Raw genomic sequence first — 20,887 nt, 5'->3', positions numbered from 1 at the left:
ATTTGTATTATTCATCTTCTGACACAAGAAAAACTGCAGGTAAGCAGTTACAGGAGACTACAATTGAGAGGCTGAATGGTCCACCCAGTAGGTGGGGGAGGAAGGACTGAAAGCTCCATGATACCAGGCAAATTCTCACTCATTTTGCACCATAAGAGGGTTATTTTCTTCCTCACCTTGTTATCCTTGAGTAATGAAACACGATACAGATTTCCTTTAAAAGGTAGCTTTTGTCTTCCACCTATGGAGCAAAAATGGATATATATTATTTTCCCCAAACTGTTTTTAAACATATTAATTTTTTTTTTTAAACTGGAGTTATTTCAGCCTCAAGTTAGCTGATGTTTGCCTAGCTTCATTGACAGTGGTTTTTACCGTTTTCACGGCAGGAAGCCCAGCTCTGATGGAAACCATTAGTATCAGCTAATGTTCTATTCAAATAATGTGAATTAAGCAGTTATCTCAGAATGTGTACTCTTGTAAAAAAAAATATATAGTCAAAATATAACACAGTGCAGATAAGGCATTTTTCTGTTCTTTTAGGAACTGTTAAGTAGGAAAAGGGAAATTGTCCACTGAAACATAATTCCAAAAGTATTATATATTTCAAATTTATTTGTGCCTTTTTCCAACCATAATAATTCAGATGCAGAGGGAGGATTTTTATAGGTGAGCTTTTCAAAAAACGGCTTTATTGAGATATAATTCTCATATCATAAAATTCACCCCCTTAAAGTATACAATTCAATGCTTTTTGGTATATTGCATTGCAGATTTTTCAGACCTGTGATAAAAAGTATAAAACAAAATTTGCTATTTTAACCATTTTTAAATGTAAGACTCAGCAGCACTCATTACATTTCTAATGTTGTGCAACCATAAGCAGCATTTCCAAAGCATTTTCATCATCCCAAATAGAAACTCTGTACCCGTTAAGCAATAACTCCCATTTTCCCTCCTCCCCACCCCTGGTAACCTCTCTTCTACTTTCTGTTTTTATGACTTTGTCTATTTTAGATACTTCACATAAATAGAGTCATACAGTATATGTCCTTTTGTGTCTGATTTGTTTACTTAACATCATTTTTTTCAAGGTTCATCCATGTTGTAGCATATATTAGAACTTCATTTTTTTATGGATAACATTTCATTGCATGTATAAACCACATTTTGTTTAACCATTTATTATTGATGGGCACTTGGGTTGTTTCCACCTTTCAGTGACTATGAATGATGCAGCTACCATGTTTCCCCAAAAATAAAACCTAACTGGAAAATAAGTCCTAGCATGATTTTTCAGGATCACATCCCCTGAACATAAGCCCTAATGTGTCTTTTGGAGCAAAAATTAATATAAGACCTGGTCTTATTTTCGGGGAAACATGGTATGAATATTCATGTACACAAACCTGTTCAAGTCCTTGCTTTCAACTCTGTTGGATATATATATGGATATATATACTTAGGAGTGGAATTGCTGGGTCATATGGTTGTTTTATATTTAGCATTTTGCAGTACCACCAAACTGTTTTCCACAGTGGCTACATCCTTTTACAACCCCACCGTGTGCAAAGGGTTCCAATTTCTCCCCATCCTCACCAACACCGTCCTGGTAGGTGTGATGTGCTATCTCATTGTGGTTTTGTGTCAATGAGCTTTTAAGCTTAAAGCAGTTGCTGAAAAATTTGATGGCAATGAATGAAAACCGTTTAAGTTGTCTTTCCATGATGTTTTATCCTCCAATTTCCCTCCGTGCTGTGCAGCTGAAAGCATTCTCAGGTGTGCACAGACACTTCCCGAGTTTCCCCGTGTCTCCAGCGTCCCAGCTCTGGGCCTTTCTTAGGAAAAGCCAGGCGTTGCAGGAAGAGGCTCAGGCACAGAGGATAACTGTAGCAGCAGGAATGAAGGCCGTGCAATAGGGAAAGGTGTGTGGTACATAAGGAGGGAGAGAAAGGAGTGTGTATATAAGGTGAAACATATGTAATAAAGGATTATAAAAAGTACGTAGGAGAGAGAAGACATGGTGTATTCATGGAGGAAAGGGGATGGAGAAAATGAGAGAGCAAGCAGCTACACACTGTGAACACAGGCCGCAACTGGAAGAGCCATGGCCCAAAGTTGTCATGCTCTGACTTGAGGCTTCATTGCGGGAAGAGCAAGCAGGGACCTGGATTCCCTAAATCCCATTTCAGGAAGGATGGGGTGCCCCTTTTTACTCCTGGGACAGGGAGATAGATCCTGAAACCGTTAAAGATGTGAAACCCACTTCCCCAAGCCACCTTCAGCGGCCACAGACGATCAGACACAAGTCCACAGTACGGTGACCCAGTGAATCTGCTGTGGGCGCTAGGACAGTCTGTGAGATCTAGGACAGCTAAAGTCTCTCTTGAAGGACAGCGAAATCTTGTGTTATTTTTTTCCTAAGGAGATTCTCTCTGTCAAAATATTAGAGCCTGTATTTGGTTGACGGTACCTGAGCAATGGTGGCTGCCCTCCTCAGTCCTTATGATACCAGGTCTGCCTTTCAGGAGAAAGCGTGAGAATATGCATCCCCTTTCATCAAATTTACACTAAAAAAAAATTAAGGCAGCATGCCAATATTTATGTGCATATTGTGCAAGATGATGAACTGAAAATTGCGTGTCACAAAAATATTGACAACAATGCAAACATCTAACTGTAAGGGGTTAATAAATAAATTATGGCATACCCGCTTACTAGAATACTGTTTTGTCATTAAAGGTCGCCTTCTAGAAATGTATTAATTGACATGGAAGAATGTTCATAAATTATTGACATATGAAACAAGCAAATCACAAAAGAATGAAGTCTCAATTTGTAGAACGTACCTATCATCTATCTATCTATCTATCATCTGTCTATCTATCTATCTTTATCTCTATTCTCTATCTCAATCTGATTCTCTCTCTCTATCTCTCAATCTGTTTCTCTGTCTCTCCCTTCCTCCCTCCTTCCCTCTTTCTTCCCATCCCCCCACCCTCACCCCAGGTTTATATATCTGGAAGATTAAATACCAAAATCTTCGTAGTGGTCTTTGGGTAATAGCATTATGGATAAATTTCATTCACCCACTAGGATTATTTGCATTTTATACTTTTTATGCAATGAACCTGTATTACAACTCCACATCCTGGAAAAGGCCAGAGGGTGGCGACGTCACCCCTCTGTGTAGGAAGGGGCTGCCTCTGCTGCCCCCACAGCGTCATGCCTCACATTCAGAAGATAGCATGATGTGCTGGGCATCCTTAAAAAGAAAAAGAGTCCTAAATTCTTCCTGGAGAAATGAGCAGCGTACAATCCCACAGGCCGCCAATGCCGTCCTGGAGAGTGGAAGTGGAGATGGCTCAGCAGTGATGAGCCTTCCTACGTGGTCACAGAAAAAAACACTGTTGTCAGTTCCCACTGTCAGATGCCTTTTGTGTTCTGTGTCTTTTTTTTTTTTTAGCTCGGGATTATGAGGGCAAAGTTTCCACACCAGAGCACTGAACAAGGCACACCCACCCAAACCCAGAGCTCAGTGTGGTGACGACCAGCTTTTAAACACTTTGCTAGGAGGGTGGCCGGTTAGCTCAGGTGGTTAGAGCGTAGTGCTAATAACACCAAGGTTGCCGGTTCGATCCCCACATGAGCCACTGTGAGCTGCACCCTCCTTAAAACAAAACACACACAACAACAACAGCAATAAAATGTTGCTGGATAAGAATTTCGCTCTCGCCGATAGAATCCGTTCTTATGTGTGACTAGCATGTTTGGGACATGAGCAAGTGGTGCTATATCTGTGGTGACGTCTATGCACCATAAAGGCATTTGCTCAGAGTTCATTTCAGCAGAGAATGAAATGTTGTTAAGAAAATGTCCAAATCGTCTTTTTCCACACTGACACTTGACCTCCTTGGCTCGCGTAGTCTACGGGTGTCCTGGGGATTCACAGGACCAGCTGATGTAATCACCATCCATGCAAACAGCAGTGGCAGCTGAGCTCACTGTCCCTAGTTGATCTGTATGTTCAGCTCTAAGATCTAAATAAAATGCCAAGTTGGAATTTTCAAAATGGCGCACCACAGAGGAAAATGTGGAAATTTTTTAAATTAATTTTTGAAGTTACTTCTGAAATGTCCCTGAAAGTGGTTGGGTTGAGCTGGTGTTTGGTCTCTAAGTCTGTTTTTCCACAGTCTCCCACTCACAAGACCCCGAAGGGAAATACAACAAATCTCAAAACCTCAGATGCAGAAAGACATTTACACATTGAAACTATGTTCAGACAAGGGTTAAGTTCTTTCCTCAATCAAGTGAAGAGTGTTCAAGGAAAGAATATCTTCACCCCACTAAACTGGAAAATGACTAAAAACCTTTCTTCTGGTAGCTTTGGGGAGTTTCCTAGCAAAGTCTTCTAAATGGGCTCTTAAAGTTTTCTATACCCTTGTTCTCATCAAATTCAAGACAACTTTCTCTTGTTCTAGAAATATCTCTTCTAAAAGACAATATTTCTACTCAATAGATTGAACAAACGTGGTGAATGTGGACTCTGCATCAGGCTCTTTATTGTCTAGTACTTTAGAATATTCTTCAAAAATCATTATTGTCTCAAAAATATTTTGCCATTTGCACATGAGAAAATGAGGTCAGAGGGCGGCCTGTCTGTCAGCCAAACGGTTTTCCCTCCTCCCCGACTGCCTACCTTCAATCCGTCATCTTCTTGCTGGTTATATTCCTTTAAGAGGATTTATTTCATCTGGGATTTTGGAAGTTGATAAGGAAAACCAGTGTATTATCTATCATAGGATGCTGGCAGACATTTTCTGTATATTTCCACATATCTGTTGGTGTTTTTTTTCCTACCCCAAGAACAACAAAATTTCACTCAGAACAAAAGCAAAACAAACATACCTCATCGACATAGGAATTTTCTGAATCTATAAACAAATATTTATCAAGCAGCTACTATGTGTCAGGCAGTTGGAATGTGCAGTGACATAAGATCCCTGATCTCACGGAAATCTCGAGCACCGGTCAGTAATTACAAGTGTGGTGAGTGCTGGGGAGAACGGCATCGATTGCTCTTGCTCTTTCTCTAAGGACCTCTCGGGGGTCTAGGCTCACCAGTCACTATGTGCAGCAAATGAGTTCTTACGGACTATGTGGGGAATGTATACATGGGATGAAGTGTGCTCAGGGAAGCCGAAAACGACAGCCTGTGGCAGGAAGGAGACGTGACATTCCAGGCACTGAGATCATCTGTCCCTTCCATCGGTCCAGCTGCCCTCCTCACTTGTTCTGTAGGTAATACTACCAGTCTAAGTACCAATCTGTGGCCCTTCTAGTGTGACGTTGCCCTCTGGACCACATCCACTTGTGTGCAGTGATCTCGCTTCACTAGGGCAAATGGCTTCCTCTTCTTTCACGTGTGACCCCTCCAGTGCCACTTCATCAACTTCTAGGTACGTGTCTCTGACTCTCCTCTTTGGTTCAGCCTGCCAGGGCGAACACAGAATTATGCAACCCCCTGGGGTTTATAAGCGAAATCCCTCCCATTTCTGGCCCTGCTAGCAGGTACACTTTATGAAACGTGTGCCTGTCAATTTTATTGCCCTATTCGATGATAAAGTCTTCAAGGGTAGATAATGATGTCTCATGCAAAGTTTGTAACACAGTGACAACGCTCTCAGATCCCGTGAAGTCACTTAGTAATGTGCATTTGCAGTGCCAGGATAATTCTGATTTTTCCTGGGAGGGATCATTAAAATCGTTGTCTCAGCTCCAGAAATGACAGAAGTAGTTTCATTTCACTTTTACACCAGGAAGGTATTCGTAATTCTCACATACATCTTTTCCCACAGAATAAATACAATAGTGCTCATAAAACACTTCAACACCCAAGGTCATGTAGGAGTGTGTTATGTTTCTAAGGGCTAATATTTAAGCTCATGGCTTTTATTCACATTTAGCAATAAACTTCTGTTGTTTAGACTCGAAACACCTTTTCCCTTGAAATCTTTTTATGACAATGTAAGAAAACTTAAATAAGGTTTCTAGTGAAACCTAAGCACGTTATCTGACTTCACTCAGGGATTTGCGTAGCACATAATGTGTATCCACAACTCTAATCTTTGCAAATATTCACTTATGTATTATTTCATTTAATACTTCAATCCTAATAACAGCCATATGAAGTAGACACTCTTATTATTTCTGTTTTATAGATGAGAAAACCAAGGGGCCGAGAGGTTAAGATAAGCACTCCAGGTTAAGAGAAAAAATCAGAGTTGGGATTGCGACCCCGGCAATTAGGCTCGAGGATGTGTGCCTGTCGACAACACGCCTTGTTTTATTAATGTTAATACACAAATTTAACCAATTTGCTTGGCTCCTAGCATGTGTTACACATCCCAGGCACTTGGGTTCTGAAGAGGAGGTCTTAGTTTAGTGGCGAAGAAAAATTTGTGAACAAATAATTCTAACGCAAGGCTGTCTCTCCATAGATGGCAGACGCACAGTGGCTGTAGACGCACAGTGGGGACAGCGCTTCAGCGAAGACCACTCTTGGGGCTGGGGCAGTGGCACACACAGAGACCCATGTCCCGTCTGTCCAAATATCTGAACACTGTAAATCAAGTTTTACAAAGCTGTTTTTATAAGGACAAAATTGAAAGTAGGTGTAAATCTATGAATTTCTTGTTACTAAAAGTTGGCACGATAGCAAAGCCGAGTGAAATGAAATATTGATGGCATTCTGTTGAAGGGCTGGCAATGTTTGAGTGAGTAATCACATAAAATAAACGTAATTCGTAAATAAAATTAATTTATTCCACAAATATGTTTTTCTGACTTTAAGTTTATCAAAATAACTAGTTATGATTTTACAATCAAGATTTTCACATAATTTTATACTATTAGCAATTATAACCTAGTGTCTGTATACTTGTGTTCAAAGTATATAGAATTTGAACATATAATCATCGAATTACAGATGAAAACAAATGTATAAAATTTAAAATTTAAATTATTTTCATATTTTAAAAAAGTATTCAAAGTCATCTATTAAGAATAAAATATAAAATAAAACATTAACTAAAAAAATTTAATTAGCTAAAGCTGAAATTGCTAAATCAGTTTTTTTCTACTTACACACAAATTGAAGAGTAATGTCAATTGCTTAGAGTTGCCAAATGTTCCTTAGCTGCCACCTTGCAACTTTCTGTAAATACTTGCTCATTCGTGAGTGGCTGTGGGACCGTAAATCTGAGCACACAGACAAACCAGAAAATGGCGCTTGGCTCTGCTGGGACTGGTGGTTTGTTTTGCAAGAATCTATTGCGTATCTGCTGTCTGAAGAGTGGTTTCTGTGGCCTTTTTCTTGCCTACGCTGTTATGGCTGAAATCCCCCCGACTCTGCAGCAATGTCGTCTCCAGCACTGGCAGTGGCACAACCCACAGACCTCTGAGTCGCTCAGCTGCGGTTGCCTTTTGCCTTGGGGACTTAGGGCCAGAGACATGGGGCAGTGAGTCCTTGGAGCCTGAGTCACGTTCGTCATAGAGCAGATGTGTAGGGTCGTGAGTCTTGCTGTGCCAGTCTGCTGAGCACCAGGTCCTGAAAGAGGTGTCCTTTCATAAACTTACTCATGTTCATTTGTGATACATGAGTCCCTCCTAAGTGCAGGGCCGAGCCCAGGGTTCGTCTTGCTTGGGTCTGAGGGTGATACTGTGTGACTACAGCACTACCTATGGGACCGAGGAAGTTTTCAGATGAGGCAGGTGTCGCGGTGAGTCTTGGAGATAGAGCACCATGGGGCGTGCTGCCAAGAGCATGTGCAAAGGCCCTGGGGTAGTTGGTGGTGTAGCCCGATCAGGGAAATGCAGACATGTCTAGAACATAGGAGGCTTGAGCAGAGTGGTGGGAGCTGAGGCAGGAGAGATATGCTGGGACACATCCCAGAGGTCTTAAGAGCCATTTGAAGCTTATCCTGAAACAAGGGAGACACTTACAGGGGAGGAACTTGTTTATATTGAATGCTGACCGTGGAGCCCAGTTGGAGAAGGGCAAGAACGGAGGCAGAGGCACCAATTAGGGTGAGAGTCATACCAGGGGAAACAATGATGACCTTAACGAAGCTGTGCTAGTGGAAATGGAGATGCCGAGTGAAGTCGGGAGGGATCTGGGACACGGGGAGAGGCTGTGTGCACGCGTGGGTCTGGTGAAGTAAGTCGTGCTTCTGTCTCCAGGCTATCCAGCAATGTAATGGCACTCCCACTGCCTTTGTTGCAGTGTGAATTAATCTGAATATATTGCTTTAATACTTCGAATTGCACAGTGGGTGCCTTCGTACCAAGAAAAGATGGACAGCTCGAAGAGTCATACCAAGAGGTGCTCGGTGAAACGGGTCTGATCCTGTTACACAACTGTGTGCGTTCCCAGTGTGAGCAATTTCTTGGCTGCTGTCTCCTCGAGTAAAGAAGTTCAGGCCGCAGGTCCCTCAGGCCCCAAGAAATTGAGTCCTAATGACAGCTGCTCTTCAGTGGCTTCTCTGTACAGGCTGCTCTGCCCTTTCCGTTCCCTCTGGTGAGATTCTCTGTCGGCTGGGCCCGGTGGGAAACATCTGGGATCCCTTCTTGAGCTTCTGAAGAGACTCTAACGTTACAGAATGCTCCCTTTGTTCTTTAAAAGCGCTGAATCTTTTATTTCTAAACCAAGTTGAACTTAAAATGACTTTTTTTGGTTGCTGTTGTGCTTTATTGGACTTCATGCAACCTTTCCAAATGGACCCTGGCTGGGTCCACTGTGACGGGCCAGCCGCCACGAGTCGATCAGTACCTGAATGGGGGAGTGGGAATGAAATAAAAGACACACACAAATGCTAATGCGGCCGGTCTTCAGTCATTCTGAAGCCCTGAGTTTATTATCTCTAACCAATATATACAGTTTGAGTACGTGCAGTTAAACGAAGAAGATATGCATTATCTCAGTGAAAGTAAATCTTTCCAGCTTCAACCTTACTTTGACATAGAAGATACAAGGTCACTGAAACTCACAAAAGTAAATATTTCAAGGAGACAGAATCTACTATTTGTCTAGAAAGCCCTTAGTTTTCTGTGTCTGGGAACTGGCCGGTTTCACCACATTCCTCAGCAGCCGTTAGGCGCTTCTCAGATAAGGCAGAGACAATGTTATGGGGGCAGAAACCGAGCCAGTCTGCAAGGTTCAGGGTTGCAAGAAACCATGGCTCCCCACATCTCCCCCTTTTTTATTTTATAAAAGCAAAGTCCATCCAGCCAGGATGGCGAGGTGACGGTGCCTGACTTAGGCATCCCAGGACGCCTGCCTCAACTTACCCGTCATTGGTACTCATATTTTATTAATACAAGCCCTGTCTTAGGTGTTGAAGCGGCTCCCAAGTATTTGCCCGTCGTTGACTAACCCGCCCCTCTAAATGCATGGGGGAGAAAGACTTAAGGCTTCGCCTTGAGCTCAAGCTGATGGATGTCAGCTCGTAAGTCTAACATCCTGCTGATGAAACATCTGATGAGGATAGGGAGTAGGCACAGAACCAAGCAGACACAGATGCCCAATGTAAGAAATATTATAACAGAATGGGTAATATAAGGCATAGAGGGCAAAACACTCCTAAGAACATCAACAAACTCAGAGGCAGCCTGAGCTGCATCAAATTTTAAGGGTTCAGCTTCTCTCATACTTTGAACTTTATCATGAAGCTGAAGCATATCTAAAGACAAATTAGCATTATGCCAAATTCCTTGAAGATGTAAACGAACCCGATTCCAATCATATTGACTACTATTATACTTTTTAGAAGTGACACATATCCAATGATATTCTGAATGACATTCTAAATGAGATTTAACTTTCATACCTTGAATGACATTTCCCATATACTGAACTGTATCATAAAGGGCATTCAGTTTTTGCTCTAATTTCTCATCAATAGCTTCTTGGGTCCCTAAAGCCAAAGTAACATTTTTTGAAAGAGTATTAACATAATGAGCATTTTGAATAGTCTGAGAAAGAGCCACAGCTGCTGTAGCAGCAGTTGCAATAATAGTAACCAAAGCCATAATTCTTGTAATTAGAAGTCCAATAAACCGCTTTTGTCTACTCAAAGCATACTCAATTTCTTTGAAAATCTGCAAACTTCTTTCAGCATACCAAGGTCCAGAAATATTAACAGGAAGCATAACAAAAGATGGTTGTTTAAGTATCATAACATGAGTTCCTGATGGTACCCAAGAAATACAATTTGCTAAAGAACAATTGCTACAGGATACATGAAATTGATTTCCTACAAAGTGTACATTAACATTTCCAATCAACAGTGCATAAGGAGAAGGAACACAAGCAGATACATTAACAGTCTCAGCAACAATAGTCCAATCCCTAGTTCCGTCTTCCAAAATCCTCATGGGCAGAGAGAGCCTGGTTTCAACCTTATCCATTGCTCCCATAAGCCTCCATAGTGAATTTTGCTGATACTGCGTATCAGAAGTCCAAAGTCCAGAAGTCAGTTCTCTGGCCCATCCTGACCGGTTACTTCTTGACCAGTCAATGATATATCTGTTTGTCCCGGGGATGTCATAACGAACAGGATCATTGCCAGGACAGGCTCTCCATGGGACAGTCTCAGTATTTAATTTCAATCTTTTATTGCAAGATGGACGCGATGGAGGGACGGGCAGATTTATTCTGCGTCCTCCTGACCAATCGCCTAGCATGTTAAGACGAATAGTCCATCCAACTAAAGAGTCATTAATGTGCATAGTGACAGGAGAACTGCGCAAGCACCCAGATGTAGACCTATTTTTTGCAATACAAATAGGCAAACCTATTCCTATACCATTATAAGTGAACTTCTTCTCCAAATGCTGTTTCATGTGTCCATCAGAGGGCAGTCCTAAGACATGGGTGTCATTAACATAGACTGGAATCTCAGGACCGTCCCACACTGCGGGGTGGAGGATTGGTGGATCAGGTACATAGGCCCAATACGTCTGGTCATCTTCTGCATTGCTGAAGACTATCAGCCTCATCAGTAGGTAGAGGGTCCACATGTCGCACCAATCGTTCTGGCAGCCACCGAGGGCCTTCTGCATCCTGTGGAAAAATACATACATGTCCTCGTCCCCATATGAGGACTGGTTCTGGGCCTTGCCAAGAGCCCGTAAGTGGATCTTTCCATTTGACTAAAGCCTGAGGGGCAGTAGAAGGATGCCAAAAGCGTTCCGCAGCACTTTTACCATGGGCATCCAAGGTCAAGAAATTTTGAATAAAGAGAGAATGAGACAGATAATTATGAAGCGTCAGGGGATATAACTCCCCCTTTTTTATTTTATGCAAATTAACTTTCAATGTACCATGAGTGCGCTCAACAATCCCTTGTCCTTGGGGATTGTAAGGAATGCCAGTAACATGATTGATCGAAAATTGCTGGCAAAATAGAAAAAATTTTTTGCTGGTATAACCTGAGCCATTATCTGTTTTAAGTTTTTTAGGGGTTCCAATCATGGCAAATGCAGCAAGACAATGTCTGATTACATGTGACGTTGCTTCTCCAGTCTGAGCCGTGGCCACAACGAATCCGGAGAAGGTATCAATAGAGACATGAACATATTTTAACTTTCCAAATTCAGGTATATGAGTCACATCCATTTGCCATAAGTCATTAGGACGCAGGCCTCGAGGGTTGACTCCATAATGAGGCACAGGTTGGAGATGTGAACAATCCGGACACTGTTTTACTATCTGACGTGCTGCTTCTCTGGTTATTTTATACTGCAGTCTCAAGCTCTGGCTATTTTGATGATGGAGACTATGAGCCTTTTGTGCCTTTTCTATTTGAGTCAAGGCAATGAGCTGAGTAGCAGAGTCTGCAATTTGATTTCCTGAGGCTAAAGGACCTGGAAGATTAGAATGAGCTCTAATATGGCCAATGTAAAATTTCTTACAGCGTAACTGAATGGCCTGTTGTATCTGAAGAAACAGGTCCTGAATAACAGGATTACTGGTGCTAATAAAAGGTACCGTTTCTAAATTCCTGATGGCACGAACCACATAATGGCTGTCAGAGAATAAATTAAAAGACTGAGAAGCAAAGTCAAGCAATACCATATGAACTGCCGCAAGCTCAACTATCTGAGCTGAGGCAGGAGGTGTCTGTACTCTTTTAATGACTTTTTCATCGAGCGCATAAACAGCTACACCATTGCTAGATCCATCAGTAAAAATATTAGGTACAGCAGGAAGAGGAGTATGTGACACTATTGAAGGAAAAATTGGATCATGATGTTGAAAAAATTGAAGCAATTTATGCTTGGGATAATGATTATCCAAAGTTCCCACAAAATGAGCCAATGCAATAGGAAAACTGTTTGTAAACTGCATCAGGCCTTGAATTTGTGTTTTTGTAAAAGGGATAATAATAAAATCTGGCTCTTTTCCATAATATTTTCGAGCTTCTAGGCGGCTCTCCTGAATTAAACTGGCCACAAATTCATAATAAGGAGTAAGATTCTTTTGTGCAGCCACATGGAGGTGTATCCATCTAAGTGGCCCTTCTTGCCATAACACTGCTGTGGGTGTATGCTTGGTGTCCAGAACATACACATATAGAGGTTTAGAATAATCTAAAAAGGAAACATGCTGTTGCTGAATGGCTTTCTCAACCTTAGAAAGAGCCTTCCTTGCAGGCTCAGTAAGAGACCTGGAGGAGGTTGGATCAGAATCTCCTTTTAAAATTTCAAACAGTGGTTTAAGATCTCCAGTAGTTAATCCCAAAGAAGGACGTAGCCAATTAATATTTCCCAACAGCTTTTGAAAATCATTAAGAGATTTAAGATGATCTTTCCTAAGCTCTATTTTCTGGGGAGTGAAATACTGAGCAAATAAGTGCCATCCCAAGTAAGAATAAGGCTCACTTCTTTGCACTTTTTCAGGTGCAATAATAAGACCTGAGGCTAGAAGGTTCTTTTTCATATCTGCAAAGCAAGCTAACAACATTCCTTCTTTTTTACAAGCCAATAAGATGTCATCCATATAATGAATGATATACACAGAAGGAAACTGTTTTCTGGTGTTATCAATTGCTTTACTAACAAACTTCTGACACAAGGTAGGGCTATTGGCCATACCTTGGGGAAGGACTCTCCATTGATACCTTCTTACAGGTTCCTGGAAGTTTGGACTAGGAATGCTAAAGGCAAATCTCTTACAATCTTGGGGATGGAGTGGTATATTATAAAAGCAGTCTTTCAAATCTAGCACTATTTTATAAGTATCCTTTGGAATAGCAGAAGGATGAGGTAACCCTGGCTGGAGAGCACCCATAACTTCCATAGTTTCATTTACTTTTCTCAAATCTTGCAATAATCTCCATTTCCCTGATTTTTTCTTAATTACAAAAATGGGTGAATTCCAGGGTGACGTAGATTCAATTACATGGCCTTTATCAAGCTGCTCCTGTACTAGCGCTTGAGCGGCTAATATTTTTTCTTGAGTAAGGGGCCATTGATCTATCCACACAGGCGTATCAGATTTCCAAGTTATTGCTTCTGCAGTTTTTTGGTGGAGTACAGGTAAATCTATGACCCCTGGGGAAAATATCCCAGACCTGTTCTTTGTAAATTAGGGTTAGGCGAAATAGGTTCCTGACGTCCCTGTCCCTTAATGCCTAAGCCTTGTCCTGGGAGAAGCCCTTGATCAAACATTTGCTGAGTTACTTGAGTGCTTGGGCTATAAAGATAGACTCCCATATTACTCATAATATCTCGTCCCCACAAATTAACAGGCAGGCCGGGAATAATATATGGCTGGAAAGTCCCTTGATGTCCGTCCTCATCCTGCCATGACAACAAATTACTGCTTTGCTTAGGGGAATGAGATTGTCCTATGCCCTGCAAATCTGTAATAGTGTTTTGCATCGGCCAGTTAGATGGCCAGTGTTGTGCAGATATGCAGGAGACATCAGCGCCAGTATCCAAAAGTCCCTGAAAACCTTTTCCATTAATTTTAAGCTGCAAAACAGGTCGATCTCTTTTATTTCCTGAACCCAATAAACATCAGAGGAACCGAATCCTCGGTCTCCACGTTCCTGATTTTGCCTATTTTTTCTTATTTTTACACGAGGCAAAATAATTAGCTGAGCTATGCGAGTTCCAGCAGGTATGACTGAAACATTCAAGGGTGAATGAGTCATGATTTTAATTTCTCCGGTAAAATCCTCATCAATAACTCCCGGGAAAACCTGAATCCCTTTCATAGTGGCACTGCTTCTTCCTAATAATAAACCTACAGTTTCTGGTGGTAGTGGCCCAAAGATTCCTGTGGGCAATGCTTGCATTCCCATCTCGGGAGTTAGTACAATGTTGGTGGTGGAACACAGGTCCAATCCTGCGCTACCTGAGGTGGCCTGAAATAAATCTGTGATGTATTTCCTCTCAGAGGCTCGTTCCCTCTTTGTCCCTGCATCTGCGCTGGGATCTGCAGTGCCCCATAGCATTGTTGATTCGGGGCCTGGGGCTGGCCCCTCACCCAGTTTCCCTGGATGGGCTTTCCATCTTTATCTGTCTTGGATCTGCATTCATTGGCCCAATGTTTTCCTCTCCTGCATTTAGGACACACATCTGGAGGCTTTCTCACAGGAGCAGCCGAGTTCTCAGATTCCCCTTTATGAGGGCATTGAGCAGCTCGATGTCCCTTTTTGCCACAAGTAAAACAAGCTCCAGAGCGACTTCCTGCATTAAATCTTGCTTGTTGATACAGTATTTCTTTCATAGGCTTTCCCTGAATAGCAGCCGCTATGGCTATGCCCTGTGTAAAAGAGGAACCTACATCAGAGCACAAGCGAATATAATCAGATAAGGTTCCCTTTTTTCTGAATGGTCTAATAACAGCTTGACATGCAGAATTAGCATTCTCATAGGCAAGCTGTGTTATAAAGGACTGAGTGGCCATTGATGACCCAAAAATCCGCCCTGCAGCTGTACAGAGGCGAGATACAAAATCTTGAAAGGGCTCATCGGGTCCTTGCCTTATCTGAGAAACATGATCCTCTTTGGAAGTATCTGGCAGCATACGCCAGGCATCTTTTGCTGCAGCAGTGGTCTGAACATAAGCTCCTGCCACAAAGTCCATCTGATTCCTTAATTCAGCATATATGCCTTCTCCTGCTAACATGTCAAAAGTGATGGGAATTTGTCCTAAGGCATTCTGATTAGCTTTCTTCTTGCAATTTTCATAAAACTCAGATTTCCACAAAAGATAATCGCCCCCGGAAAGGCAAGCATGAGCAATATGCTTCCAATCCTCTGGAGGAGTAGCTTCATTAGACAAAGCATCCAGAATTGCTAAGGTGAAAGGGGCAATAGGGCCGTACTGTACACAAGCCTCTTTTAACTCTTTTAATTGTTTCCATTGAATTGGCCTCCATTCTCTAAACCTATTTCCTTCCTGGTCAATCCTGTCAAAAAGAGGATATACTCCAAATTGTTCTGTGGATTCCCCCTGCTTGTGAGCTTCCTCACAAGCCATTTGAAGAGGGAACGCACATTAGAGTCTGATCCTGGCTTAACATAATTCGGAGGCTTAGTAGGCATGTCCCAAACTGGGGCTGCAACGGAGGACCCCACATACAGAGCTCCTCAGGAGGTGGTGCAAAGGAATAACTCTGGGGGATCTTTGCCCCGAGGATTCCATTGTTCTCTAAAAGGAATCTGGGGACCCGAGGACAATTTCCTTTGTCCACAGCAACTTTAAGTTCAATCAACTGTCCCTGAATCATCTTTATCTGATCTGCAAGAGAAAGTGTAGTGCCTGCAGGTTGTCTGCCTTCTTGAGCCATAGCCACCAAAGGAGGGTATATGTTCCTATTATGTTTGGCTGCTTCATCCTCTGAGTCTTCCTGATCCTGAGAGTCTAAATCTTCCCAGTCCTCGACCGGAGGTTCATAATAAATAGGCTCTGTATCTTTAAAAAATTCTTCTGTGGGTTTGGCTTCCTCCCCCTTTTCTCTCTCTGCCAGAGAAGCGGCAGATGAAAGAATTTCTTCATTGCCAGCTTGTTTTACTTTCTCTAGCTTACAGCTCTTACGCCTGAGATCTAAACAATCTCTAATCAAGGTCCACAACCCGAATGTTTCTACAGGGATCTGCTGAGGTCCGTGGGCAGCATAATAATCTTGTAACTGCTCTCCCACTTTCTCCCAAGTTTCCAGACTGACAGTGCCTTCTTCTGGAAACCATGGACAAACTTCTTTTACAAATTCTAAAAACTTATCTAACTGTTCTCTGCTCACCCGACTGCCACGGGCGGCAAGCAATTTCTTAAGTCCTCTAACATACAGGTCCTTGCTGCTAGCGTGACCCATCCTTCACCCTAACTCGGCCCTTCTTTCAAACAAAGAAAACACTCTGATGCCCGTCTGGCCGTGCCCCTCGCGGAGCCAAATCTGTCTTGGCTAAGGCGCTCCGGTATAATTCCCCGGACAGGTAGACAGAAGTCCAGTCGCCGTTATGCCGTATGACAGAACCGGAATCGCAGATTAGGGCCCAATCAAGCTCCGTAACACGAAGTCGTGGAGCTATCACTCACTCACACACTCATTCGACCGAGGGGTATTGTGCCTTACTCACCACGCATCCACTGATAAGCTCTCTACGAGCTGGGCCCTTGCCACGTGGTGTTCCTCACTGTTACCCCCGTATTCAGGTCCCTGTTCGGGCGCCAAGTGTGACGGGCCAGCCGCCACGAGTCGATCAGTACCTGAATGGGGGAGTGGGAATGAAATAAAAGACACACACAAATGCTAATGCGGCCGGTCTTCAGTCATTCTGAAGCCCTGAGTTTATTATCTCTAACCAATATATACAATTTGAGTACGTGCAGTTAAACGAAGAAGATATGCATTATCTCAGTGAAAGTAAATCTTTCCAGCTTCAACCTTACTTTGACATAGAAGATACAAGGTCACTGAAACTCACAAAAGTAAATATTTCAAGGAGACAGAATCTACTATTTGTCTAGAAAGCCCTTAGTTTTCTGTGTCTGGGAACTGGCCGTTTTCACCACATTCCTCAGCAGCCGTTAGGCGCTTCTCAGATAAGGCAGAGACAATGTTATGGGGGCAGAAACCGAGCCAGTCTGCAAGGTTCAGGGTTGCAAGAAACCATGGCTCCCCACAGTCCACGTGGCCAAAGCTCTCACCGCGCACAAAAGAAGTAGAACCAGAGAGTAAATTCCCACGGTGCCGTGCTGGTTGTACCTCCTGTCCCACTCGGGAACTGTCTGAAGAGAGAGGGGGCTCACGTGCAGTTTTCGGCAAGGCTGACCAGACACATTGTCCCTAGTGAGGGTCAGCTGCCTTTGGAGGCAAAGTGACAATGGCTCATGGACAGAGCGGGAAGAGGCCACACCTTCTGCTCCACGCTTTCTCAGGCAGAAGGAACTACTAAACTTAAATGGGAAAATTTATTTTAAGGTTCCGTTGATTGAGGGCCTCGTATGTCTCAAATGCTATGCTGAAAATGTTACAAGCATTAATGCATTTAATTCTCGCAAGAACCAGTTCAGTGTTAAAATGTGTTCTCTGCATAAGAAGAAATTGAGACTCTATGGAGGTGAAGACACCTCGTCAGGGTTACAAAGTGTGTAAGTAGTGGCTGATATCCCATAAGCCCAGGGTTTAAAGCTAGATCTGTCTAATCCCAAAGCTCATGCTCTTTCTTAACCTCCCACTGTCAACAAATGCCCACTGACCGCCAGCTGACTCTGTTTTCTGGGAGGACTGGATTAGTGGATCTGGTGTGGTCTGGCTCCAGATGACCAATTGTCCCGCTTGATCCTCAGGCTTATTCCAGACCTCCAGTCCCAGGTGGCTGGAAGCTCGTGGACCGATAGGAGGGAGCAAGTCTTTGCCAGACAATGTGCCTCCTGACATTGGATACTTTGGTAAAAGTAACTTTAAGCCAACATATTCGAAAAAATCAAAGACAACCCCGTTCTGATCACATGACGATCTATTCATTACAGGAATGCTTTCACATTCCTATGGGACAAAAGCGGGAGGCACAAAATTGCTTTGAACCTGAACGACTCCGACCCTTTATTGCGTTTGTGCCCAGGGTGTGTCTGTGTACGCCCAACCACCAGCAGAAAACTCTAGAGAGGGTGTGAAATGTAATGAGCACGTGGTTTGAGTCCTAACGCCGGGCCTGTCTACTTTTATCTCTCTTTTTCTACCTACAAGCTTGGCCTCTTTCAGCCTGACGTGGACACTAAATGTAAGAGGTCTCGTTTTGCACTCACGTCCCTTGCGCCCGCGGCCCCCTCCCAGTCTCCTGGCCCAGGGCTGTGGTCTTTGGACTGTTTTCACATATGGGAGTCCATGCACTACGCTGGGAGTGGGGGGTAGGCCAGAAAAGAAATGATTGTTTATGGGGTAATTTCCACTTGTCAGGGACTTTACGATAAAGACCTAACCCACTGCTCACAGCTGACCTGAGGGTCAGGTGAGTGTCACCCCACTTTTAAAGAGGAAAAACTGAGGCTCAGAGAACGCGAGGTGACAAAGCAGGGTTTGAATCCATTTCTAGTTACCTCCAAAGCCCATGCTTACATCCTCATCTCTACTATATCTTTAGCAGGTTGTTTAAAAAAAATTTGCTTTCAAGGTAGTGAATAGCTTATTCCATTTAATTCTTAGCATCAATTAACTTTGCAGAACATTTCTAGTGCCCTAAGTACTTTTAGTGTCCTAAATGTTTTTCAAAAAAGCTGCACTTCCTCAGTGTGCTACAAAATTAAAAACCATGTTGAACCAATTTTCAATTATATTTTTAAAATCTTAGCATGTCCTATTTGAACTTTCTTTTCCAGTTTCTTAAATGAACATTTCCCTCTGATGCCCACTTTAGTATTTTAAAATTAAAAACATAAACTCCTCGGGAGGCGAATAAATGATTGTGGGTTTCAAATGTACATTTGCAATTAAAAAATAACTCTTTGGTACAGAAGGAATTGAATGTGTAAAAGAATGCTATGCCTATCGTGGCTAGTTATAGCTAGTTAGCTGCTAAATGCCACTGAAACAAACTTATGAAAGGTAATAGCCGTTCCCCAATGCTTAGAGTTCCACAGTTACAGGGGTCAGGGGGTGGGGGAGTTCTCTGGGGTCCATGTTTTCTCTAAAATAAGGAAATACAGAATGAGAAAACCAATGGTCATTTTTAACTGTTAAATTCGTCATGACTCTCACATTACTCCCTAATTTCCCTCCAGCAGTGGTATTGTTTAGGGCGGCCAGGTAAAGCTTATTTCTGGTGGAGAAGTGGGTCATGGAGAATGGTGATATTAGCCTGGCCATTTCCGCAGTGAAGACAGCTGGAAACTCCAATGAATCAATCTCAGTGGCAGGATGGCTTGCCTGGGTTTCACAGCTCTCATTTCCTCCAAGTTGGTCTTTCTCTTCACTTGTAACGAGATGTCTTACCACCTTCCTTCTTTCCAGTGGATGTTTTTGTCTCCGTTCATACCAAGTTTGTTCCCATTTTGATACCTTTGCACTTACTGTCCCCTTCATCTGGATTGCTCTGTATCCAGATCTTTCCCGGGCTCAAATATCACCTCTTCAGAGACAACTTTCCTGACCTCCCATCTAACATAGGCCCCCTCTTTGCACTCACTCCATTGTCTTATTTCTTTCATAGCTTTTGTTGCTTCCTGACATTTGTTTGTTTACTTGCTCAATGTCTGTAACCATCTCTAAAATGACACCTCCACGACGATAGGACCCTGACTGTTTCTCTTTTTTCTTAACAAGTGTTCACTTGACTTACACGTGGAAAACAGCAGTGCCCAATGAATACTTGTAGAGAGAATGATTGAACAGTCACCTTTAACTTCAACGGTTATATTGTTATAAAGACTTAGGATGGCCGACTGCTCGGCAAGGCCCCACCTGAACTCATGCACTGTCCGGAACTCAGCTGTGTGTCGTGTGTGACACACCAAAGTTGGGCATGCGAATGAGCTGTGCTGGAGGTGAACTCATGTTTGCATTTGGAACTAGAGGGAGAGAAACTTTCCCTCTGGGTTCTATTCATGGGAGGAATGAGCTGACCCACCTGTGTTTGTCACTCATTGCCCAGAGAGTGAGAAAGTTGGTCTTTGTAAGTGTCAAATTTTTTGACACTTCGTAAGTGTCAAAACTTAACTCTTGAAATGTGGTTTGAACTTTCTGACATCCATAAAAATCCATAACTCTTCCGGCTTTTATTACTGTAATTAAAGAAACATTTTCAACTTTATATTTCCTGTCTTAGAACATTCTAGTTCTATTTTTGAAGGCAATTTTTAATCCACCAATGAGTATTGTTTTATTGACAACCAAGTCAACTCTACATAGGTAACTATTTTTAAATCACAGCATAGAGGCATTCACAGTTTCTTACAATTTCATGTTTTTGAAAGCATTACATTTTAAATATATCTAGTTGACTGTCATGCTTATTGAAATTGCTGGTTGGAAAGATATACTGAAACACTGAGAGTAAGGCTTGTGAACTTTTAAGCCAATGGTTAGGAATTTCTTCTACTGCATGAATGGGTAAACTGAGCAGCTTATATAATTCTTATATTTATTTTTTAAACTGACCAAAATACTATTTGTATCTTATCTTCCATGACTATTTGGGGGAACTGATGAGCCCTTCTATAAGGGATGACATTATTATGCAATACTTTTCATCTAAAATAAAATAACATGCATAATGCTTTGTAAATCATAAAATACAGCACACATGTAAATTATCAACTGCAGCCTCCTCTGCCCTCAAAAAAAGTTTGATTTTAACTCTGAGGTAAATACAT

This window comes from Rhinolophus sinicus, linkage group LG14, assembly GCF_036562045.2.
Source record: "Rhinolophus sinicus isolate RSC01 linkage group LG14, ASM3656204v1, whole genome shotgun sequence".
In the NCBI taxonomy this organism is placed as follows: domain Eukaryota; kingdom Metazoa; phylum Chordata; class Mammalia; order Chiroptera; family Rhinolophidae; genus Rhinolophus; species Rhinolophus sinicus.
The sequence above is the reverse complement of the archived record's forward strand: the minus strand, read 5'-3'. Positions refer to the sequence as shown.